The 23121-nt window shown below is 41.2% G+C and overlaps 1 protein-coding gene across 1 annotated transcript in view; it reads right to left on the bottom strand.

The window, feature by feature from the left end:
* Alpk1 (alpha kinase 1) overlaps positions 1 to 23121 on the bottom strand; it is a 107786-nt gene that overhangs the window by 84028 nt on the left and 637 nt on the right. The window lies entirely within an intron of this gene.

Here is a 23121-nt window from a genome sequence, read left to right as displayed (position 1 = left end):
AAGCCGGACTTAAGAGTACCAAAGACACACAGAAGTTTCTTAGATATTGGCTAATTCCCATGGCACTCAGCATTGCGACCCTCCTGCACATATAAACAGCCTTCTGGCGATTGCTTTACTGTCAGAAAAGATCTTAGACTGATTTGCTGGTGATTGTACATAGAAACGGATGAGCGTAAAAGCTTTTCCTATAGCTTCCAGTGAAGGACAAGAGGGAGGCTGCTTTCCCAGTGACAGGAATTTTGATCCGTTAACCTAACTGTATTTTCGACCCAAAGGGAAAACACCCATAGTGTTGACTCATACAAACAAATCCCCGAGCTTCGGTGTTAGGATAAAGAAGCTGGGGAACAAGACAGAAAGACTATGAGAAGAAGACTTCTGGTAGACACACACAGACCTTCCTATTCCTTGGTGAGTGCACTAAATTTAGTAGCGTTTTCATTGGGGTGGTGGTGGGAACAGGGTTTCAACTCAGGGCCTCATGCTTGTTAGACAAACATTTTACCACCGAGTGAGATGCCCACTTTATAATTTGTAATTTAATACATTAGAAATCCAGCCTCATGGTCAGTTGCAAAATCATGAACTGTTGCCAGACCTTCCACTCTCTTGCCCTTGCAGTATTGTGTGGTCTCATCCCTGAGTTTCATTTCCCTCTCTCCCTGTTATCTGTTGCTTTACGTGGACCAGGTTGGTGCTTAACTCCACAGTTTAGTCCATTATAGCACACGTGTAGTATTCACGGAACTGTTATCAAGCACCTTATTCCTCCTCTGTAAGTATTCTATAGTAAATTCTTGCTAGAGATAACTTCTAAGGGTGTGCGTGCATCTCAGACAAGCAGACACACTTCCTTGGCAAGCTATGAGAGCTGTGTGTTCCAGCATGCTTCCCCTTTTGACTTGGTTGTCAGGGAGCTCAAAAACTTCCAGCCATTGCTGTTGTGCAGATCCGTTCACCTCACCTCCCTGGGAACGGTTTCCTCCTAAACAGCTTACTGTCCAGGTTTCTTCTCTGGTGTTTGTGTGCATGTGGTGCTCAAGCTTGTGTGTGGGCATGCAGATGTGCCATGGCTGGTTATTCTCCACCCTATTGATCAAGGCAGGGTCTCTCAGTTGAACCCAGATCTCACCGATTCAGCTAGTCCAGCTAGGCAGCTTGATCTGGAGGTGCCTTGTCTCTGTCTTCTGAGAGCTGGATTTATGGGTAGGCAACTGTGCCCATGTGCTATTTACGTGGAGTCTGGGGATCTGAACTCAGGTCCTCACACTGGTGCGGCAAACATTTTAAACCCTGAGTCATCTCTCCAGCCCCTTCCATCCAAGTTTCCCAGATTACACTCTCCTTCACTTGTTTATGTGCATTTTAATAATGCATGCCACTCCAATTTCTGTACGTCAGTACCAAAGTAACTACATAAGCAAATAAGTAAGCCTTGCCTTTGGTGAGAGTTCATAGCTCCCCTTAGCAGCTCTGCCACACAATAGCTCATGTATTTAACTAGTCTTTACTGAGTGTTTGCCATGGGCAGACACAACAGTCCTGCACGCCACCAGTGTGTCATTGTGTCCTTGAACATCACTGTTATTTCATGCCAGATGCCCCTCCCTGTCCACTCCAACGGCAGTGACAAAAACCCTGCTTCTATTTGGATTGTCAGTCGGTGGGTGTCTGATCCTTATCATTCCCCTCAGCCACCCACTCCCTGGTCTGCCTTTCGCTGATAGTATTTTCAAATTTAAATCCAATCTTAAAAAAAAATTATCTATTGTATTTTAATTGGTGTATGTATGTGTGTGTCAGGGTGTATTCATAGTGGTGAATGTAGGCTTCCATAGGCATCAGATCTCCTGGAGCTGGAGTCACAGGTCATCGTGAGCTCTCTAAAGTGGGTGCTGAGAACAGATGTTGGATCGCCTTTATGGCCAGTACATGCTCTCACCTACTGAGCCGACTCTCCTGTCCCCCAAATCCATTCTGACATAACATCATTTCCAGCTGTCTGGTAGTTTCTAGTTTACTATATCGTAGGTGAGCTGCAACCTCATGATTTAAAAGCAATTTACAAACCAAAATGGCCTCATCCTGAGAGCTAAGGCTTTTGCATTGAAGACATGAAACATGGGTTTAGGAAAGGACAGAAGCAAGCCAACACAAAGGTCTCTGGAGACATAAGCTTTTCCAGGGAAACCGGCACCAAAATTCAGTTGTACCTTCGCTCCTTGAGAGCATAAACATAAGCGGATTCGATTAAACACTCCCTGATGTTGTTGTTGTTTATTTGTTTACTTTTGAGACAGGGTTTCTCTGTACAGTTCTGGCTGTCTTGGAATTCTCTCTACATGAAGACCAGGCTGACCTCAAACTCAGAGACCCACCTGCTTCTGCCTCCAAAGTTCTGGGATGAAAGACGTGGGCCAGCACAGACGACTCTTCTTTTCTTTCCCTATTCCTTAGGAACAATATTGTCTAATATTGGATATGTTGCTCCAAAGCCGTTAGCTCATACCTCTCTTCTAAGTTGGGTCTTCACTTTGCTCACTGTCCTAGCATCATCCCCAAGGATTTAGTCTCCCACCGAGTGTACATGCCAGATGACTCAGGCACTGATACGTGGACTCCAGAAGCGCACATTCACAGGGAGCCCAATGTGTGGACATGATCATTACAGCCCTGTGATAAATGGCAGGGCAGAAAACCATGGAAGCCTAGAGATGTCCCTTCACCTGACCCACAAGCCAAGAGGCTCTTTGGAAACAGTGACCCTGATTCGTAATGCAGTAAAAGGTCACCCATCTATCATGTTGGGGGAGTTGCTGAGCTTTCACAGCTGAAAAGACCAACAAAACCTCTCAGGCCACTGCATGAACATGCGCAGTTTGGAAAGTCACACCCATCCCCCCCCCCCACAAATACTGTCTTTGTGGCCTAGGCTTGCAAAAATCCCACCTTACTCCGCAGCAGAATTTTTAAGAGAGAAAAATGCTCCTCAAGTAGGACAAATAGATTATATGAGAATATTAAAGAGCTCCCTTAGGAATCCTGAATGCCCAATGTGTCACTCGGGAAATCTCTGTCAGCCAGCAAAACGATGTCAATAAAGGATGATAATTGGTCTCTAAAGGGTTACCATGGGGAGTGGGAAGAACAAACACTCAACTGTGGCCACAAGCAAGCACCAGAGCGAATCATTATTTATCTAGATAAGAAGGTGTAGGCGCTGGGGATACAGGCTGGATTTGGGTTATCGAGTACCGGTGTGTCCACCTTTTAGAGAGGCAACACTTTTGCACCACCCAGGGGCTGCTGGGAAAGCTACTTAAGGCCTGAGACACTACTGCAAGGATAGACTCTCAGCCAGAACCAAAACTTCCTACCAGCCTCTCCTCAGTGTGTCACTGAGTAAAACCACTTCCCCAGACAAACAGTCCCTTCAGAAAAGGTTTCCCCACACCCTAAGGATGCCTTTTGCCATAGAACCGCAATCAACCTTTATCAGTATACCAGGTTTTGCGTTGTTTTGTTTTGTTGTTTTTTAAAACACAAACCCCAGCTTTCTTTAGTCAGGCAGTCTCTGCTTAGTGGTTCCATTATCCAAGTTCGCCATCTACAGGTCACACGGTTTACAAACGGCTTTCAAGAAGATCCAACCTAAGAGTTCTACACAAGGCTTCTTGGAAAGTATTTATTTATTTATTGCTACCCACGACTGATGGGTGTTTGCCTGGTAGCTGCTGTCTTGTTAGGGATTTGTTGTGCCCCCTTTTAGTCCCTTCTGTTTAGGGAGTTAAGTTAAAGTGGCATAGTGGCATCTTAAACATTAAGATTCAGTGCTACTTTAAGCAACTTATTTACCTTTTCTTTTGACTAGCAAACCTTCTTTTCATTAATATTCGCATTGCAAAAGCACTGATAACTTCCAATCTACCCCCTCACCCCCAGTTCTGACCATTCGGCTTTTAGTAACGGACTAAGAATTCACAGGCTTGATCTGTAATTAAGGTAAATCTATGAAGTACTGTTATTCTCAATTACTAAATCTATGAAGCATTTCTATTCTCAGTTAGAGGTCTGGTGGCTTGAGCAAGGCCATGGAGCTAGTTCAAGGGGGTAGAGCTGGTGTTAGAACCTACATGTGAACAACCTCCTACTTGCCTTCAAGTATTTTGTTTATATATTTTTCAGACCTATGATGATTTTTTTATGGCTCTTTAAACTACAAAGTCCTTCTCTTATTTAAGTTTATGTATGTCCTCCAGGGCAGGGGTGTTGCCCTACTGCTTGGTGGGCAGGAAAACGCAATTCTCCTCCTCCATTTGCTGCATAAGAACTGAGAATAGAGGCAGAACCTGCAAAGGAGTCCTCTGCACTGCTGCAAACACAGCCCACTGGTATTCCAGAAGTCTAATGTAGGCATGTCCTGATCCTCTCTCCAGAGCTTGGGTTGGCAAATGCCAACCTGGCCTGATCCCTCCCGTAGGCACTAAAGTATGCCATGTTCTGTCAACAGTGCCTGGACAGAGGCCCTCTCTGCCAAAGAACCCTCCGTCACATTAGGATCAGGGTTGCACTCTCTTCAGGGACTGTCTTTAAAGGCAGCCATAGAAACACTTAGGCCCTGTACCAAATGATGTGACTGGCTTGGATGATTTTCCCATGGATGGCTTCACCCTCTCTGGGGAGTGGATGGAGGGTGGGATGGGGTGTTGGTGGGGGCGATGGGAGGATGAGAGGGAGAGGGAACTTGGACTGGTATGTAAAATAATATTGTTTCTAATTTAAATAAAAATTTATATTTAAAAATGCTCCTCCATGGTCTGTACTTCAGCTCCTGTCTCCAGGTTCTAAACCCTGAGTTCCTGCCCTGATGTCCCTTCATGATGGACTGATGTGTAAGCTAAATAAACCCTTTTCTCCCCAAGTTGCTTTTGATCCTTGTGTTTGTCACAGCAACAGAAACCAAACTAGGTCAGAGCTAAAAACAAAAGTGTCAGAGTTATTGACATAAGGTACTTTGAAAAAAATCTTTCTATATCTTCCACTTTGTAGCCTGCCTACTACAAATTCTGTGCTCTTCAATAACACCAATTCTTTTCTTTTCTTTTTTGTTTTCCCAGACAGGGTTTCTCTGTGTAGCTCAGGCTGTCCCTGAACTCTATCCATAGACCAGGCTGGAGTTGAACTCACAGAGATCTGTTTGTCTCTGCCTCCTCCTGAGTGCTGGGATTAAAGGTGTGTGCCATCACCACTCAGCAAGAATACCAATTCTTAAAAATAAAAGTCTGTGGCAACTTTCTTTCACCAATATAAATCAATAAAAATATCCTGAGCACTTGCTTTTTACTAGGTCTGGAGTGGCTACAAGAATGAAAAAGACATCAGAACGTTCAGAGTTCAGGGTTCACAGATGTACGTTAGGGCTTCTGTGACCACAAATGGTTCCACGTCTGTATGAGGAAGGAGGGATTTCATTGCATGAGGCTTTGTTCAGAAGACCAGTGGAGGCTACACACGAGGGCAAGAAGATGCCAGGGAGTGGCCAGTGGCAGGCTGGATATGTGGAGCAGAGTGGCAGTGTGGAGAGATGCACACCAGGCTCAGGGAGTTGGAATGGGGTTGCAGTAAGGACAGAGGTGCAGGATTCTACAGATCATGTTGGCTGTCCCGAGTTTCGGCTTGGTCTGTTGGAAGTTCCCACAGCCGCCTGAAGATTGATGAAGTGTTTCACAGAACGAGGAAAATGTGAAGTAAATTCATGAGAGATTCAAACCAGAGATGTTCGGGAATCATCCATGTGGAGAAGAAGACACGGAGTTTTCAGTGCAGGCAAAGATAATCTGTGAACCATTGGGGGATGCAGCTCAGATGTGGAGTACTTGAATAGCATGCATGAGGTCCCAAGTTCAACCAACGTGGGCGCAGAGGTGGGTAAAGTATGAAACAGAGCCAGATTTCGAGAGAATGGCTCCACTCGGAGGCCAGAAAGTAGGAAAGCAGACTAAAAAAACAAGATCTAGAAATACTAGAACCCTCCAAGTGCAGGAGACAGGATGCTGTGCATAGCGTAATGTGGTGCTGTTTTGTTTATGATCTAACAAATAAAGCTTGCCTGAAGATCAGCGTGCAAAGCTAGCCACACTAGCAGCCATGGAGGCCAGGCAGAGGTGGTGCACGCCTTTAATCCCAGCTCGGGAGAGGAATGTAAGGCAGGTGGAGACAGGAGTACGGTGTATTCAGTCTGCAGTCACAGTGAGGACAGGTTCGCCCCAGCCTTGGTAGAGGTAAGAGCTCTCTAGTGGTTGGCTGCTTCGCTTCTCTGATCTTCAGCTTGAACCCCAGTATCTGTCTCTGGGTTTTTTATTATTTATGTAACTGCACAAGCTCTATAGAAATCTAGGGAGAGGCAAGTGGCCCAGGCAATCAAAGCTCTTGCTGATCTAATGAGTGGTGATTTCCCTGAAAAGGCAGAGTGGAAGTGGCTGATGGGCGAATGTCAAAGAAGCAAAGGGGATAAGGGTACAAACATGCACTATTTTTAGAAGAACTTCTGTTAAGGGGGGGGGGTAACAGTCTCTAGAGAGATAAATTTTTCATAAGACATATCCTGTAGGCCAATATCTAGTCAATAGCTAAGGGAAAGATTCCAGAAGCAAAAAATAAAGTCAAAATGGAAGAGGGAATTTGAACGAGAGGAATCATAAAAAGGGTAGAAGAGGCTGGCTTAAGAAAAGCAGAGTAGGCTTGGATACAAAACAGAATGTGTTTCTGCAGGGCACAGCGCCAGATACATAATGACTGATGATTTACAGGCAACCCAAGAGTTCTTCCTGGAGAACCAAGTCCCCTAATCTGCAGAGAGAGAAATCTGGGCCTTAGGAAGCAGGAGTGAGTAAAGCTAGATTTGGGGTTGAAATGGGTGCTCTGGAGACAGAGGAGGAATGGAGGAACCGAGGTATGTGATGGAGAAGCCAACTGAGGCTCATCCAGAAGCAGTCAGAGCCTGCTGAGGACTGTCTCAGTTTTAACCCCAATTGCTCCCTCAACTCCAGTCCAGGAAGTGATGTGATGGAAACAAAAGGGACAGAACAGGCATCTAAGAAGCTTGTAAAAACACAAGCAACCCATGTGGCCAACAAAATGTAGGCAGACTCAGCAGACTGGGAATAGGGGAGGTGGGAGATGCCTATAAAGACAAGAGTACAGGATGGGTGGTCTGAGAGGAAAGGTTTTCCGGCTATGATTATATTAGCTGATGGCTAACCTGGGGTTGAATCATACAGATGGCCAGCGAGGCTTGGGGTGTTCTATAGCTCTGTAAGTTAGCAAACTTGTTGCAACAATTACTCAATACTTCCTGATTTTTCAGGAATCTGTACACTTTGCCATATCCATTTTCTTTATAGTTAAAAGGGGGGAAACAGTATAGATGGACCTTAAAATCAACAGCCGGGAATTGCACTACAGTGACTTTAATAATCTTCGCACTCAAGAGTCAGAAATAGGGGAATCAGGAGCCCAACCCTTCCCCTCCAAAACTAACTTAAAATAAGTTCTCCTTGAGTCCTATTTTCAATTTCACTTCCCTTTCTATACCAACTCTGGTTTGGAGGCCTTCAGTAGACTGGCTTCCTTTTTGTCTTTAAAACATTTTCTCTCAGTCTGTAACTAGCAAATTATTCAGTTTTAGTAAGTATCTTTCTTCCTCACAATAACATAATGTTCTAAGACAGCTAAAAATAATCTGCCTCGTTTCCTTCTGTGGACCCAGGCCTAGTATTTCTTAATATTAGTTTCTAGTACTTTGGAGAAAACCCCTCTATTGTTGTTCAGTGTTTAGAAAAGCTGTGTGGGCTCCGTCTGGGAAGACACTATTAGTTGCCTACTCTTACGCATTTCTTACTATTGATAAGTTGGAAACATTTCCTTTTATTTCAAGGACATTTGCAATGTTCCAAGAAAATACAATGCTTTTTGTTAGTTTTCAACTATTATAGTTTTTCCTCTATAGTTCCAGCATGACACAAAAACCTTAATTTTAAGCCATTCCCTAACCTTTTTCTATAAATAAGTCCAAGTTTTTCAGAATACCTCTTAGTATCAATCCTTACCATTATTAACAGAAATCCTCACAAATGTTACCTTGTAACATTTCATAAGATTTCCTGGAATTGAAAAGGAGTTAGTTTTGAATACTAACTAGGATGTTCGCATCAGCTATTTATGCCCTCCCCTTTACCCTTGGTCTACCTGTTTTAAAGCTATTATCAAAGCTGGTTAAATCCATTCTTCTTCTTGGAGCATCACTGCTGCCCTCTTCTGGTGGACTACAACAATACACTTGAACTTCCTGCTTATTTTATTTATTAATGAATGTAAATGGGGCACTCTAAAGAGCAAAAATGGCTCATGTGATTTACAAGGCAGGCGATGACCCAGAGAAAAGTTTATGGGGCATTAAAATAGCCATGTATATTGTTAACCTGATCAATAACATTTTTGAGTTTCATTTTAGTAACAATGCATCTTGGAAACAAATTTGCTGATCAGTTGTCTCACAAATCTATGGAGGGTCAGCTGTGGTAGTGACAAAGGCTACATCTATGCTATCTACAACGACAGAGTTTCCTACCAAATCTGTGGATAGAATCATAAGGCATGCTTAAGCTTCTTGGGTGTGTGCAGGGTGTGTGTGTGGGGGGTCTAATAAATGCATATTTTAGAACGGCTAAGTATTAAAGAGAACATCAGCATGACAAAGAAAGAGGCTTATGTATTTATGAGATGCTCCAAGGATCTTCCGCATGCTGAAACTCCAGGATGCTTCTGACCATGCACCTGCTTCAAAGGCACCATCTCTGTTCTTTTCCCTGTTCTTGGCCTTAGCACATCTCACAGCTGATGAAGATGACCAACTATGCCTCGTAAATGTGGTTTTGCTTTTCAAGCCCTCTTCAAGTATCTCCCCTGCTGGCTCTGTCTATCTCCAGTTTGGACCATTAACTTCTGTAGTGGCCTTCCTACCCATCCCCTCCTAGCTCTTACAGCACATCCTTCACACACTGTCAGGGAGCTCCTTGAAAAGAAGAAACTGCTACTTTGTTACTTAAAAGCAGCTTCTGCTGCCTGGAGATGAATTCCAAACTCCTCAACTCCAATCTGCTGGTTTGTCATTGATGTAGCTTCTGTTCTGCCACACTGAACTTGACCATATTATCTAGAAATTGGTCTTTGATATTTGTTTTCTGTTCTATCATCACCACCACCATAATCAGTAGTAATAGTAGTAGAAATAAGTGGGCATAAGCATGATATTTCATATATGACTGTGCCTTGCTCATATTCGCCCTATCCCCTTATCTATTTATTTTCTATGCTTTGTTCCTAACTCTGGCACAGTGTTCAACAGCACCTCCTACCGGTAACTACTCATCCAACTGCCTCCCAGTACCCAGTGCCTCCTGCTGGTGCAGCAGACTGGGAATAGGGTAGGGTGGAGGGAGATGCCTATAAAGACTTGGGAACAGGAGAGGTGGAGGTTGAGATGAATGGCCTGAGAGGACAGGTTTTCCAGCTACGGTTATGTTAGCTGATGGCTAACCTGGGGTCAAATATCACTGGTTCTCTTTTTATCTTGGTGTCTAGTAGTGGGACCAGCACTAAGGAGTTCAAGGAAAGGCTGCGAGCAGACAAATGGATGGATTCTCTTCTCTCCATCCTCATCAGCTTTATTCTAAATCTTGGAAACACCTCTAATGGAGGAGATATATTGCTCAGCATATTTGTGTTTGCTTCACAGACAGTTGCCTCCTAAGTGTGCAGAGAAACTTTGAGTAATGACAAGAGATAATTGCTGACAGCAGAGAACCTTGAATTAGTAACCAAGCCTTGCCATTAATCACTGTGTCACCTTCAGTGTGACACCCAGGCTTTTTGAAATGACCTTTAGTTTCATCAATCTCTATTATTATTATTTTTTAATTTAGTCTTTTATCCTGTGGCACTGAGGATTGAATCTTAGCAACGTAGTCAGCTACTCTAAATGAGGCTAACACTACTTCTCCATAGACTGACAAAAAGATTAAATACGAAAGAGAAAATCCATGACATATTTACACTTGAGTTAAATTCTAACATTACTTAGTATTTACTTCTTCCAAAAGCAAAGACTCTGTGTAACTCATATTCTCCTGGTTTAAAAAAAAAAAAAAAAACTCACAAGCTGCTCATCTGAGCCTCCAGAGGACTGGGAACTGCATGCACGGGAGCCCTGTGGTAGACTCACCCAACAGGAGTCTGCCAGCATCATGGTCCCACCTCCACCCAAGGGAGGAGTCCTGCCACCACTCACTGAAAGAGGAGAGGCATTGGAGTATTGGACCTGCTTCTTACACCCACCAGAAGAGAACCTTGGTCCTGTACCCACCAGGAGAGGGGGAGACCCTACCGGTACACACTGGAAGAAGGGATGGGTAGACGACAGTATAAGAACACAGTCAATAACAGAAAGATCATTATGACACCACCAGAGTCTAGGGACTCCACACCAGCAAGACCCGGACATCCCAACACAGATGAAACAGAAGAGAACAACCCTAAAAACAACTTTATGATGATTGAGACCCTCAAAGAGGTAATGAGAAAATTCCTTAAGGAAATGGAAGAACATGCACACATAAAAATTCAAGAAATGGAGGAAAAGTCAAACCAAAAACTGCAAGAAACAATTAAAACAGTACAAGGTTTGAAAGCTGAAATAGAGACAAAACAATAACAACAGAAACAAAACAAAACAAAAAAAAATCCCACAGTCTGAGGGAATGCTGGAAAAAGAAAAACTGGGCAAATGATCAGGAACTACAGATGCAAGTATAACCAACCAAATGCAAGAGATGGAAGAGAGAATCTCAGGCATTGAAGATACACGAGGAGAAATAGATTCATCGACCAAAGAAAATCAGTCCACAAATCCCTGACACAAAATATGCAGGAAATATGGGACACTGTGAAAAGGCCAAACCTAAGAATAATAGGTATAGAAGAAGATGAAGAAACCCAACTCAAAGGTGCAGAAAATATATTCAACAAAATCATAGAAGAAAACTTTTCCAACCTGAATAAAAACATGCCAATGAAAGTACAAGAAGCTTACAGAACACCAAATAGAATGAACCACAAAAAATGTCCCCTTACTACATGATAATCAAAACACCAAACATACAGAATAAAGAAAGAATATTAAGAGCAATAAAGGAAACAGGCCAAGTAGCATATAAACCTGTCAGACCAGACTTCTCCATGGAAACTCTGAAAGCCAGAAGGTCCTGGATAGATATTCTACCAACACTAAGAGATCATGGATGCTAGCCCAGACTACTATACCCAGCAAAGTTTTCAATCACTATAGATGGAGAAACCAAGATAATCCACGAAAATCCAGATTTAAACAATACACATCCATTAATCCAGCTCTACAGAAAGTTCTGGAAAGAAAACTCCAACCCAAGGAAGTCAACTACACCCACAAAAACATAGGCAATAGATAACCCCACTTTATCAATAGCCAAAAGGAAAATGGGGAGAAATCCACACAAAATACTACCACCACCAACAAATCCAAAACAAACAAGAATTAACAACCAAAGGTCATTAATATCATTCAGTATCAATGGTCTTAACTCGCCTATAAAAAGACACAGGCTAACAGAATGGATAGGAAGACAGAATCCATCCTTCTGCTGCATACAAGAAACACATCTTAAAGACAGACATTACCTCAGAGGTAAGGGCTGGGAAAAGATTTTCCAATCAAATGGACCCAAGAAACAAGCAGTTGTAGCAATCCTAATATATAACAAATTATACTTTAAATTAAAATCAATCAAAAGACATGAAGAAGGTAATTCCCTATTCATCACAGGAGAAATCCATCAAGATGAAATCTCAATTCTGAACATCTATGCCCCGAATACAAAGGCATCCACATTCTTAAAAGAAATGTTACAAAAACTCAAATAGTACATAAAACTTCAGACACTTATAGTGGAAGATTTCAACACCCCACTCTCAATACTAGACAGGACAACTAGACAGAACTTAACAAAAAAAAACAAACTAACTAACAGAAGTCATGACCCAATTGGGTTTCACAGACCTTTATAGATCATTCATCCAAACACAAAAGAATATTAATCTTCTTCTCAGCACCACATGGAACCTTCTCTAAAATCAACTACATACTCAGCAATATAGCAAGCCTTAATAAGAACATAAAAATTGGAATAACCCCCTGTAACTTACTGGACCACCATGCTTTAAAGTTAGAATTCAACAACACAAATTTCAGAAATTCTACAAACTCATGGGTCAAGGAAGAAATAAAGAAAGAAATTAAAGACTTCCTAGAATTCAATGAGAATGAAGACACAACATACTCAATCTTATGGGACATTTTGAAAGCAGAGCTAAGAGAAAAGTTCATAGCACTAATGCCCACATGAAGAAACTGGATAACAGTCACACTAGAGAATTAACAGCACAACTGAAAGGTCTAGAACAAAAAGAAGTAAACTCACCCCAGAGGAGTAGATGCCAGGAAATAATCAATTTGAGGGCTGGAATCGATAAAGTAGAAACTAGGAAAACAAAACAAAGAATTAATGTAATCAAGAGTTAATTCTTCAATAAAATCAACAAGATAGAAAAAACTTTATCCAAACTAACCAAAAGACACAGAGAGAACATGCAAATTAACAACTCAGAAATGATAAGGGGGGCATAACAACTGACACTGAGGAAATCCAGAGAATCTTCAGATCATACTTTGAAAACCTGTACTCCACAAGTGCGAAAACTTAACGGAAATTTACAATTTTCTTCTGGATAGATATCACTTACCAAAATTAAGTCAAGAACAGATAAGCAATTTAAATGGATCTATAACCTCTAGTAAAAGCAGTCATCAAAAGTCTCCCAACCAAAAGGAGCCAAGGGCCAGATGGCTTCAGTGCAGAATTCTACCAAAAATTCAAAGAAAAACTAATGCCAACACTTCTTAAAGTGTTCCACACAATAGAAGCAAAGGGGTCATTGCCAAATTCTTTTTATGGGGCTATAATTACCTTGCTACCCAAGCCACACAAAGGCACAACTAAGAAAGTGAACTACAGACCAACATCCCTCATGAATATTGATGCAAAAAATACTGGCAAATCAAATTCAAGAATACATCAGAGAAATCATCCACCATGACCAAGTAGGCTTCATCCCTGGGATTCGGGGATGGTTCAACATAGAAACCATGCACAACATATGAAAACCTATCAATGGAATCCACCATATAAACAAACTGAAAAAAAAAATACATCATCGTTTCATTAGATGCTGAAAAGGCCTTTGACAAAATCCAACACCCCTTCATGATAAAGGTCTTGGAGCAATCAGGGATAACAGGAACATACCTAAACATAATAAAAGTAATATACAGCAAACCAACAGCCAACATCAAACTAAATGAGAGAAAGTCAATGTGATTCCTTTAAAATCAGGAACAAGACAAGGCTGCCCACTCTCTCCATATCTCTTCCATATTGTACTAGCTAGATCAAGGGTATACAAACTGGAAAGGAAGAAGTCAAACTTTCACTATTTTCAGATGATATGATAGTTTACATAAGTGACCTGAAAAACTCTACCAAGGAATTCCTACAGCTGATAAACACCTTCAGTAAAGTGGCAGGATAGAAGATTAACTCAAAAAAAAAAAAAAAATCAGTAGCCCTACTATATACAGGTGATAAAGGGGCTGAGAAAGAAATCACTCTTTAAAATAGCCACAAAAACAACATAAAATATCTTGGGATAACACTAACCAAACAAGTGAAAGACCCATATAATAAGAACTTTGAGTCTTTAAAGAAAGAAATTAAAGAAATACCAGGAAATGGAAATATTTCCAATGCTCTTGGTTAGGTTGGATCAACATAGTAAAAATGGTGATCTTGCCAAAAGCAATCTACAAATTCAATGCACTCCCCATCAAAATCCCAGCACAATTCTTCACAGACCTTGAAAGAACAATACTCAATTTTATATGGAAAAACAAAAGACCCAGGATAGCCAAAAACAACCCTGTACAATAAAGGAACTTCCAGAGACATCACCATCCCTGACTTCAAGCTCTATTATAGAGCTGTAGTCCTGGAAATAGTTTGGTATTGGCACAAAAAATAGACAGATAGACCAATGAAATCAAATTTAAAACCCTGCTATTAACCCACACACCTATGAACACCCGATTTTTGACAAAGAAGCTAAAATTATACAATGAGGAAAAAGCATCTTCAACAAATGGTGCTGGCATAACTGGATACTGGTGTACTGGTGTGTAAGAAGACTGCAGATAGATCCACATCTATCACCATGCACAAACTGAACTCCAAATGAATCAAAGACTTCAACATAAACCCAGCCACACTGAATCTCTTAGAAGAGAAAGTGGGAGATATCCTTTGCACAGACACTGAGAGTGACAATTAATAAATGGGACCTTCTGAAATTGAAAAGCTTCTATAAGGCAAAGGACACAGTTGACAAGACAAAAACAGCAGCCCGCAGAATGGGAAAAGATCTTCATCAACCCCACATCTGACAGAGGGCTGATCTCCAAAATATACAAAGAACTCAAGAAGCTAGTCACCAACATCAACTAATCCAATTAAAAAGTGGGCTACAGAACTAAATAGAGAATTCTCAACAGAGGAATCCAAAATGGCTGAAAGACACTCAAAGTGATCAACATCCTTACCCATCAGGGAAATGCCAATCAAAACAACTCCAAGATACCATCTCACTCCTGCCAGGATGGCTAAAATCAAAACACTAAAGACAGTTTATGCTGGAGATGATGTGGAGAAAGGAGTACACTCCTCCACAGCAGGCAGGAGTGAAAACTCGTACAACCACTTTGGAAATCAGTATGGCGGTTCCTCAGGAAATGGGAATAGTCTACCTCAAGATCCAGTAATTCCACTCTAAGGCATAGATGCCTTAGATGCACAGTCATACAACAAAGACATCTATTCAACTATGTTCCTAGCAGCATTATTTGTAATAGCCAGAACTCAGAAGCAACCTAAATGCTTCAACTGAATAATGGATGGAAAAAATGTGGCACATTTACACAATGGAGTACTGCTCAGCAGAAAAAAAGGGAAAAAAAAACAATAGAATCTTGAAATTCACAGGCAAATGGATGGTACTTAAAAGAAACCATCCTGAGTGAGTTAACCTTGTCCAAAAAGACAAAAACAGTATGTCCTCACTCATATTTGGATTTTAGACATAGAGCAAAGTATTACCAGCCTACAACCCACACCACCAGAAAAACTAGGAAACAAGGAGGACTCTAATAGAGATAACATGGTCCCCTGGATAAGGGAAAAGGAACAAGATCTACCAAGAAAATTGGGAGCATGGGGGAGGGGCGAGGGAGTTAAGAGGAAGAGGAGGGGAGAGGTGGGCATGAAGGAGCAGGAAGATTGAGTCAGGGAAAGAATAGAGAGCAAGAGAAGAGATACCATAATAGAGGGAGCCATTATAAGTTTTAAGAGAAATCTGGCTCTAGGGAAATGTCCAGAGATCTACAAGAATGACCTCAACTAACATTGTAAGCAATACTTAAATGCCCTTCCTGGATAATGAGATTGATGACTAGAGCCTTCATCCAGTAGCTGATGGAAGCAGAAGCAGACACTGACAGCTAAGCAGTGAGCCAAACTCCTGAAATTCACTTGCAGAGAGGGAGGAGTGATGAACAAAGGGGTCAAAACCAGGCTGGAAAAACCCACAGAATCAGCTGACCTAAACAAGGGGGAGCTCATGGACTCCAGTCTGATAGCTGCGAAATCAGCATAGGACCCACCCAGACCCCCGAACATGGGTGTCAGTTAAGAGGACTGGGCAGTCTATGTGGCCTCTGGTAGTGGATCAGTATTTATCCCTAGTATATGAATGGACTTTGGGAACCCATCCTACATAGAGAGATACTCTCTCATCCTATACAAATTGGGGAGGGCCTAGGCGCTGCTCTAAATGATATGACAGACTTTGAAGACTCCTCATGGAAGACCTCACCCTTCCTGGGGAGCAGAAAGGGGATGGGATGGGGGTTGGTCGGGGTGGGGGAGGACAAGGGAGAAAGTGCAGGAACTGGGATTGACATGCAAAACAAGCTTGTCTCAAATTTAAATTTAAAAATTATCAAAAAAAAACCTCACAAAATATTTGTTGAGTAAGTAAATAAATCCCAGAATTGTAGTTACTCAAACATAATACAGGTCTATACTTTAATAAACTCTTTCATTATTTCCTACTTAATATTAATGCTGTCCTCTAAGACTAATATCATATAGCATCTAAAGTATACAAAGCATGTGATTTGAGAATAATATTTACAAGCCTTTCATTGTGCTTCCACCCTGTACTGAACCACTGGAAAATGTGATTCTGTGTTGTTGTTTTAATGGTATAAACACATAGTAAGTAATAAAAATAAATACAAATTTGTTCATAGAGGTTGGCAACAGCTATTTTTGTTTAAAATTAATGAAAGGGGAGAAGAAGGAACTAGAACAAACTATAATGACACATGTGTATGAAAGCGACATAGCAAAACCTATTTCTTTTGTATTTAACTATATAAAGTATTTAAAAGTATTGGACCTCCAACAATTTTTTTGAAATTAATAATTCTCATACAGAACTAATACAGAATTAATAACACTCATACAGAAAGTGAAATATGCCTGAATGAACAGCCAAGACAATCTTTTAAAAGAAAAACAAAGTTAGAAGACTCATGCTTTCTCATTTTAAAACTTGCTCCAGAGGCTGGGCAGATGGCTGAGGGGTCAAGATCACTGGCTGCTCTTCCAGATGTCCTGGTTAATCCCCAGCACCCACATGGCTGCTCATAACAGTCTGTAACTCCAGTTCCAGAGGGTTGGGTTTTTTTTTCTGGCTTCCCGGGGCGCCTGAATGCTAGTGCATAGTCGTGAATGTAGACAAAACATTTATAATACATAAAACTTACCACAAAGTATAGCAACCAAAAATCATAATACACATCTATTCAGACCAATGAAAGACTGCAGAGGAAACCCATATTTGTGGTGATTTCAGCAAGAGTGATGCGAGTATTCAAAGAGAAATGTGCAATTATTTTTCTGTAAATGATATTGGGGGAAATTGGATGCCCACATGGCAGAAGAATGAAGTTAGAACTTTCTGCGAAAATTACCTCAAAATGACTCAAAGGTTCAAATTGAGATAAAATTGGAAACCTCTTAGAAGAAAACGTAGAAGTATGGACATAATTGCATGAGTATGACAACAAAAGCAAAAGCAATAGAATAAAAAGACAAATCCAAAATTAAAACTGTCTGTTACCAAAAGATACTATCAGTAAAATGGCAACTTGCAAAATGGGAAAGATGTTTACAAATCATATCAGTGCTGAGGAGTTAATATCCATAATATATAAAGTGCATCTACTATTCAATAACACACAAGAAACAACCTAATTTTAAAATACTGGGTATTTCTTCAAATAGACATGGAAGATACCTAAATGACCAACAAGAAGACAAAAAAAAATCCTCATTGTTGTTAATTGGATTCCATCATAGGAATCCAAACCCAAACCACAATGAGATACCATCTCACACCCATTAGGATATCCACTAAGAGGAGGAAAATCCTCTGGAGAGGATGCAGAGAAGTCAGAACCTTTGTATTCCTTAAGAAAATTAGAAAACAGAATTCCCATGTTATCTAACCATCCCATCTGAACATGCACCCCCAAAGAACTCAAAGAGTGTCTCCAAGAGAGAGCTGTACAATCATGTTCTCATCAATAGTATTTGCAATAGCCAAAAGGTAGATGCAACTTGTGGGCCCACTGATCATCAATAGACAGACAAATTTTGTGTGTGCACACATACAGTGAGCATTAAAGGAAGGGCATGTGTCACAGCATGGGTGAACTTAGCTCAGAGAGAGTGGAAGACACAAACCACAAATGGATGAAGGCTGTTTAAGTCTACTTCTTGGAGGTACTTTCAACAGCAAGATTCATTGAAAAGTAGGGCAGCGATGGCCAGGGGCTCAGGGGAGGAAAAGTAAGAGGTTAGCATAAGTGAGAAGTGGGCTGCAGCTATAAGGGTTCTCAGTGAATGATGTATTGTTTAATGACGTCAAATTGTGCGCTTAAACTGATTATGACAACACATTGTATGCTATGTGGATCTTATGTGAGTTTCTCTGTGTAGCTATGGCTGGTCTGGAACTCATTGTGTAGAATTAGGCTGTCCTGGACCTCACAGAGACTCTCCTGCCTCATGCCTCTTAAGTGTTGGAATTAAAGGTGTATGTCATCACACTTGCCCTATAATTACATATTTTAAGCACTGTGAGTTTGCTGACAACTTCTGATTCCCATCTCCAGTCCAACCCTCTCTCTTGAACTTCAGAGGTACATTTTCTTTGATATTTATTATGAGTATTTTGCCTGTATGTGTATCCAAAGTTGTATGTTCCCCTGGAATGGATGGTTGTGAGTCAGCATGTGGGTACTGGGAACTGAACTCAGGTCCTCCAGAAGAGTAGCTAGTGCTCTTAACCACTGAGCCATCTCTGCAGCCCCAAGCATGACATTCTGAACATGTTCACTTGTAGAAGCCTCTGGCAATGAGCCCATGCTTCCTGATCATGGCAGGGGCTGTTCCTGCTCTAAGAGGTAGGTGTAAGCAACTGAAGGGACACACCCTGTGGAAAGAACTCAGAGGAGGCTCTGCTGCTCATGCAACTTTTACTTCACTACTGTGCAGTTCCCATTCAGAAAGACTATTTCTTGTCTACTGTTATTGGGGAATAACTGTATTGAGACACTGTGGAACGGCTATAATGCGTTGCATAATAATTAAGCTTTTTTTCCTCCTCTTGTCTTTAACTCTGACTTCTGTTTTCATGTACTATAGCCTGGGAAAAGAACACACCGAATGCTCCTAGATTTCTGAGATGGGCTAGGTCATAAAAGTCTTGAAATTCATTATTATCTTTGTTTTTTTTTTCAAGCAATAGACTTTTAAAACACTGTATTCTTGGGCTGGAGAGATGGCTCAGTGGTTAGGAACACTTTTGCTGCTGTTGCCGAAAACTCATGTTCAGTTCCGTGTGACAGCTTATAGCCATCCATAACTCTAGCTTCAGGGGACTGAGTGTCCTCTTCTGATGTCCTCCAGTACCAGGCACAATTCAGATGTGTAGGCAAACATTCATTCCTACAACAATAAAGCCAATAAATCTAAAACCATCTTATTCTTATGAGTGCAAAAAGTGTTATCACGGAAAGTTTGGCACAAAAAATAAAATAATAAATCACAAATATTTATGTCCTCATGTTTCTGTACAGCTCTAATGATGAAGGTGAAGTTTTATAAAGTATAGGCCTTAAAAGTTTGATGTGATTCTCCTTGATTGAGGGTAACCAGTCAGTCTGCCCTTTGCCTCAGTTAAAATGTGTAGGTGTATTTGGAGATGGTTGGTGCTTGCTCTCATTTGTATCCTAACTAACTCAGGGATGAATTCTATTTTTCATTCAGATTTTTAAAAACACATGTCACACACGCCCACACACATTCTCTTTTGGCCTTCATCTCTAAATATAAACAGCCAACCATCATTGACACTAGTCAGCCTTTATCAAAACTTTTCCTGGGGAGGAGACCCTTTGCATCCTAACACAGTCTCCGCATGTAGTGAGATGGATGTGAGTAGATACAGTCAGAACCAGTGGTAGAACAGGAAAGAAGGTGTGCATCCTGGGAAATGTCTGGTCTGGAGAGAATACCAGCTCTGCTGAATCAGGTTTCAACAACTGACAAAGTTCTGGCAGATGGCTGGGTGTAGAGATGGAGCATACAACATGAAGAAGAGAAATGGAGTGTTGCTAAACGCCAGTGGAGAGGAAGACATAGTAATCATCTCTTTCCTGAGCAAGCACTCCTAAGAGGAACACCTGACTCATAAAATTGCAGCGAGTATTGAACAGCATAAAGTGTGTGCAATGTGTAGTAGAAAGTCTGACCCACAGCTCACATTCAACAAATATTTCTCAATGAATGACACCTTCTACTTGCAATGATCACAACAACCTTCGTATCCACTCTTTGATTTCTTTTTCTATCTGAATTAAACAGTTAACTGAGATTAAAAAAATATTCAATGGAAACGTCTAGAAAGAAGCCACACAGTTTTAAGAATGACATGTTGTTATGAATAGTGCAATGAAATCTGTGCTACTTTGTTCTGCTTGGGGACATTGAATCAATTGGTCCATTGACCAGCGGAGAGTGACAGAATAAGAAACATGAATTCTACCTCTGTTCTCCATGGGTACAAGCATGGGTGTGTACACAGGTGCACACACATACACAGCATTAGTTGAACATTAGTAGGATGACAGTATTGGTTGTGATGGTTGTAATATTAGCATTTATTTTATTAAGCCCTTCGGTCAGTTGGCTAGAACCTAGAGGTCTTATCAGATACAATAACAAATGACAGATAAACACGAAGTTTTTGTTTTGTTTTGTTTTTAATGTGGAGAGTGGGTATGAATGAGTAAAATTGAAAGCTATAGTGTATCTTGGTGAGTGGCAACTCCAGAATGTGAATCTGGAAGTAAGCAGAGTGGTGTGTGTGTGTGTGTGTGTGTGTGTGTGTGTGGAAACACATGAGTAGAAAAGCTCAAGTCACAAAGGAAATACTGGCTACAAGGACAATGGAAAAAAATAGCAGTAGAGCTTGGAGAAGTGATGTTCACATCAGTACATGTCCCCTTCATAAAGCTGTCATTGAGAACATCATTTTATTGGGTGGAAATATGTTGAGATAAGCGTCCTCAGAAGGCTAGAAGTGTAAGGTGCACGGTCTCATCGCAGACAGAGCCTGTCACCCATATAGTATACAATGAGTGTGCCAAGGGTTTTTCTGCTGGTCACTGAGAGGCCCTGGTGAGCTGTGTTCCTAGTTCCATGTCCCTACATCCTCCTGCTTGTTTCTCTAGCCCACCAGGGAGGTGGAGGGGATAGAAAATCCCCCTTCACAGAGAGATTTTTAAAGCCACCTGCAACTCATAAAAATAACCATCAAAACTGATTCATCAGTATTGACTCACAGTGTTTCATTTCTTGATTATAATTGGAGGACATGAGTCAAGGGAGAAAACTTCAGGGTAGTGATATGGTTGTCTTGGAAAATGACAGCCTGCAATGTTAGAACTTTAAATATAGACTATGTTAACAACAACAAGAAGAAAAAGGAACTGTGATAAAGTTCTAAAATGTTTTTGTGTGAAAGACAATGATGAACTGACAGGAGTTTCTTGCAATTTGATAAATGTTGTATGCTCTGTACTCGTGGGATGCACCATAGTAAACAGATGAGCTGGGGTTAGGAAAGATCCTAAGCAGGGATCACTGGGAGAGCCAGAGGCACACCCTGGGCTGCAAGATACAGTGATTAAATATAGGCACAATATTAACAGTCTCAAATGAATACAGCCAGGTTATGGCAGTCTATAGCCAAAGTGTCTGACTAGGATGCTATTGGCACTCATAGCAGGTAAAGTTTACATCTCTCCCCTTTTTCCTTATTTACAAACTGGTGCTGAGTAGACCTCAGTGAAAACTGTGAAACAGCCATGGAAAACAAACAGCCACAAGAAAAGTCAACTATGTGTGAAAGGTTCCCAACTTGAGAATGTGAAATCCAAAAGAATCCAGAACTCTAAATTTTTTTGAGCCCTGATGTAATGTCACAAGTTCAGAACTCCATTCCTGACCTCACTCTATAGGTCATAGCCAAAATGCAGGTGCAATAAACACATAAGTAAAAAATGTAAAATTACTATTATGCTGTGAGTACGTGGAGAAGAAATATAAGTGGGTGTTGTTACATGGCTGTCTTTGCCAAAATATCTTATTCTGTATATGCAAAAAAAATTTTAAATCCAAACTTCACCTGGGTGGTGGTGATGCACATCCTTAATTCCAGCACTTGGGAGGCAGAGGCAGAGGGATCTCTGAGTTTAAGACCAGCCTGGCCTACAGAGTGAGTTCCAGGATGGCCAGGGCTACAAAGAAAAACCCTATCTCAAAAAAACAAAACAAAAAACAAAAACAAGCAAACAAAAGCAAAAAATCCAAACTCCAAAACACATCAAGTCCAAGTATTTCAAGTCAGGGATACTCAGTGTGTTGCAGAGTTTCAGCCGCCACTGCCTTTCACAGCCCACACAGAAGTCAGAGGACAATGTGTGAGAATTGTATCTGTCTGTCCACTACTGGGGCCCCAGGGATTGAACCCAGGTCATCAGGCTTGACACCAAGCCCCCTTTCTCACAGAGCCAATAGCTGCACTCTTACTGCATGTTAAACTAAGAATGCAATCTAATGCTTTAATGCTGAGGGCTAGACAGGTGTCATCTGAAATCAGAAGCGAGAGTACTCTCCTTCAGGGAAAGTGTGACTCAGGCACGCAGGTCCTATGGTACGGTCACTGATGCTCTCGATCGTTCAGTGACATTGAAGGGAGGACAAAGAAAGAAGCATGAAGACATGTGCAGGCTTGGGCAGAAGCAACAAATGCACATGGGAAATTTAAAAATATTTTTTTAGCCAGGCGAGAAGCCAATATTGTCTTTGTTAGGAGTATTAGAAGCACCAAGCTTTTTCAAATGCCAAGAAGTGACTATTAGAATAGAGATGCCATTACAATGTGACCTAAAATTCTCTCACCAGCTCCTGCCTTTGTGCTGGCAGGCCCGATAAATCCTAACAACTTCAACGGTTTCAACGTGTGGCTTTCCAGACTAGAGTTCTACTTTCACATATTAAAAAAAATTCTTAACGAGAGGACTATTCTACTTAGAATGCCTTTTTTTTTTTTTAAAAAAAAAAAAACAAAAATCTTGCCCATACCCAGAATTCCTGTCACTTCTTCGCAAGTGTGCAGAGAGACTTTCATCCAGCTGTGCCCTGGCAAAAATACTGACTTCTT

Source organism: Phodopus roborovskii, unplaced genomic scaffold (genome assembly GCF_943737965.1).
Source record: "Phodopus roborovskii unplaced genomic scaffold, PHOROB, whole genome shotgun sequence".
NCBI lineage: Eukaryota > Metazoa > Chordata > Mammalia > Rodentia > Cricetidae > Phodopus > Phodopus roborovskii.
The sequence above is the reverse complement of the archived record's forward strand: the minus strand, read 5'-3'. Positions and strand labels throughout refer to the sequence as shown.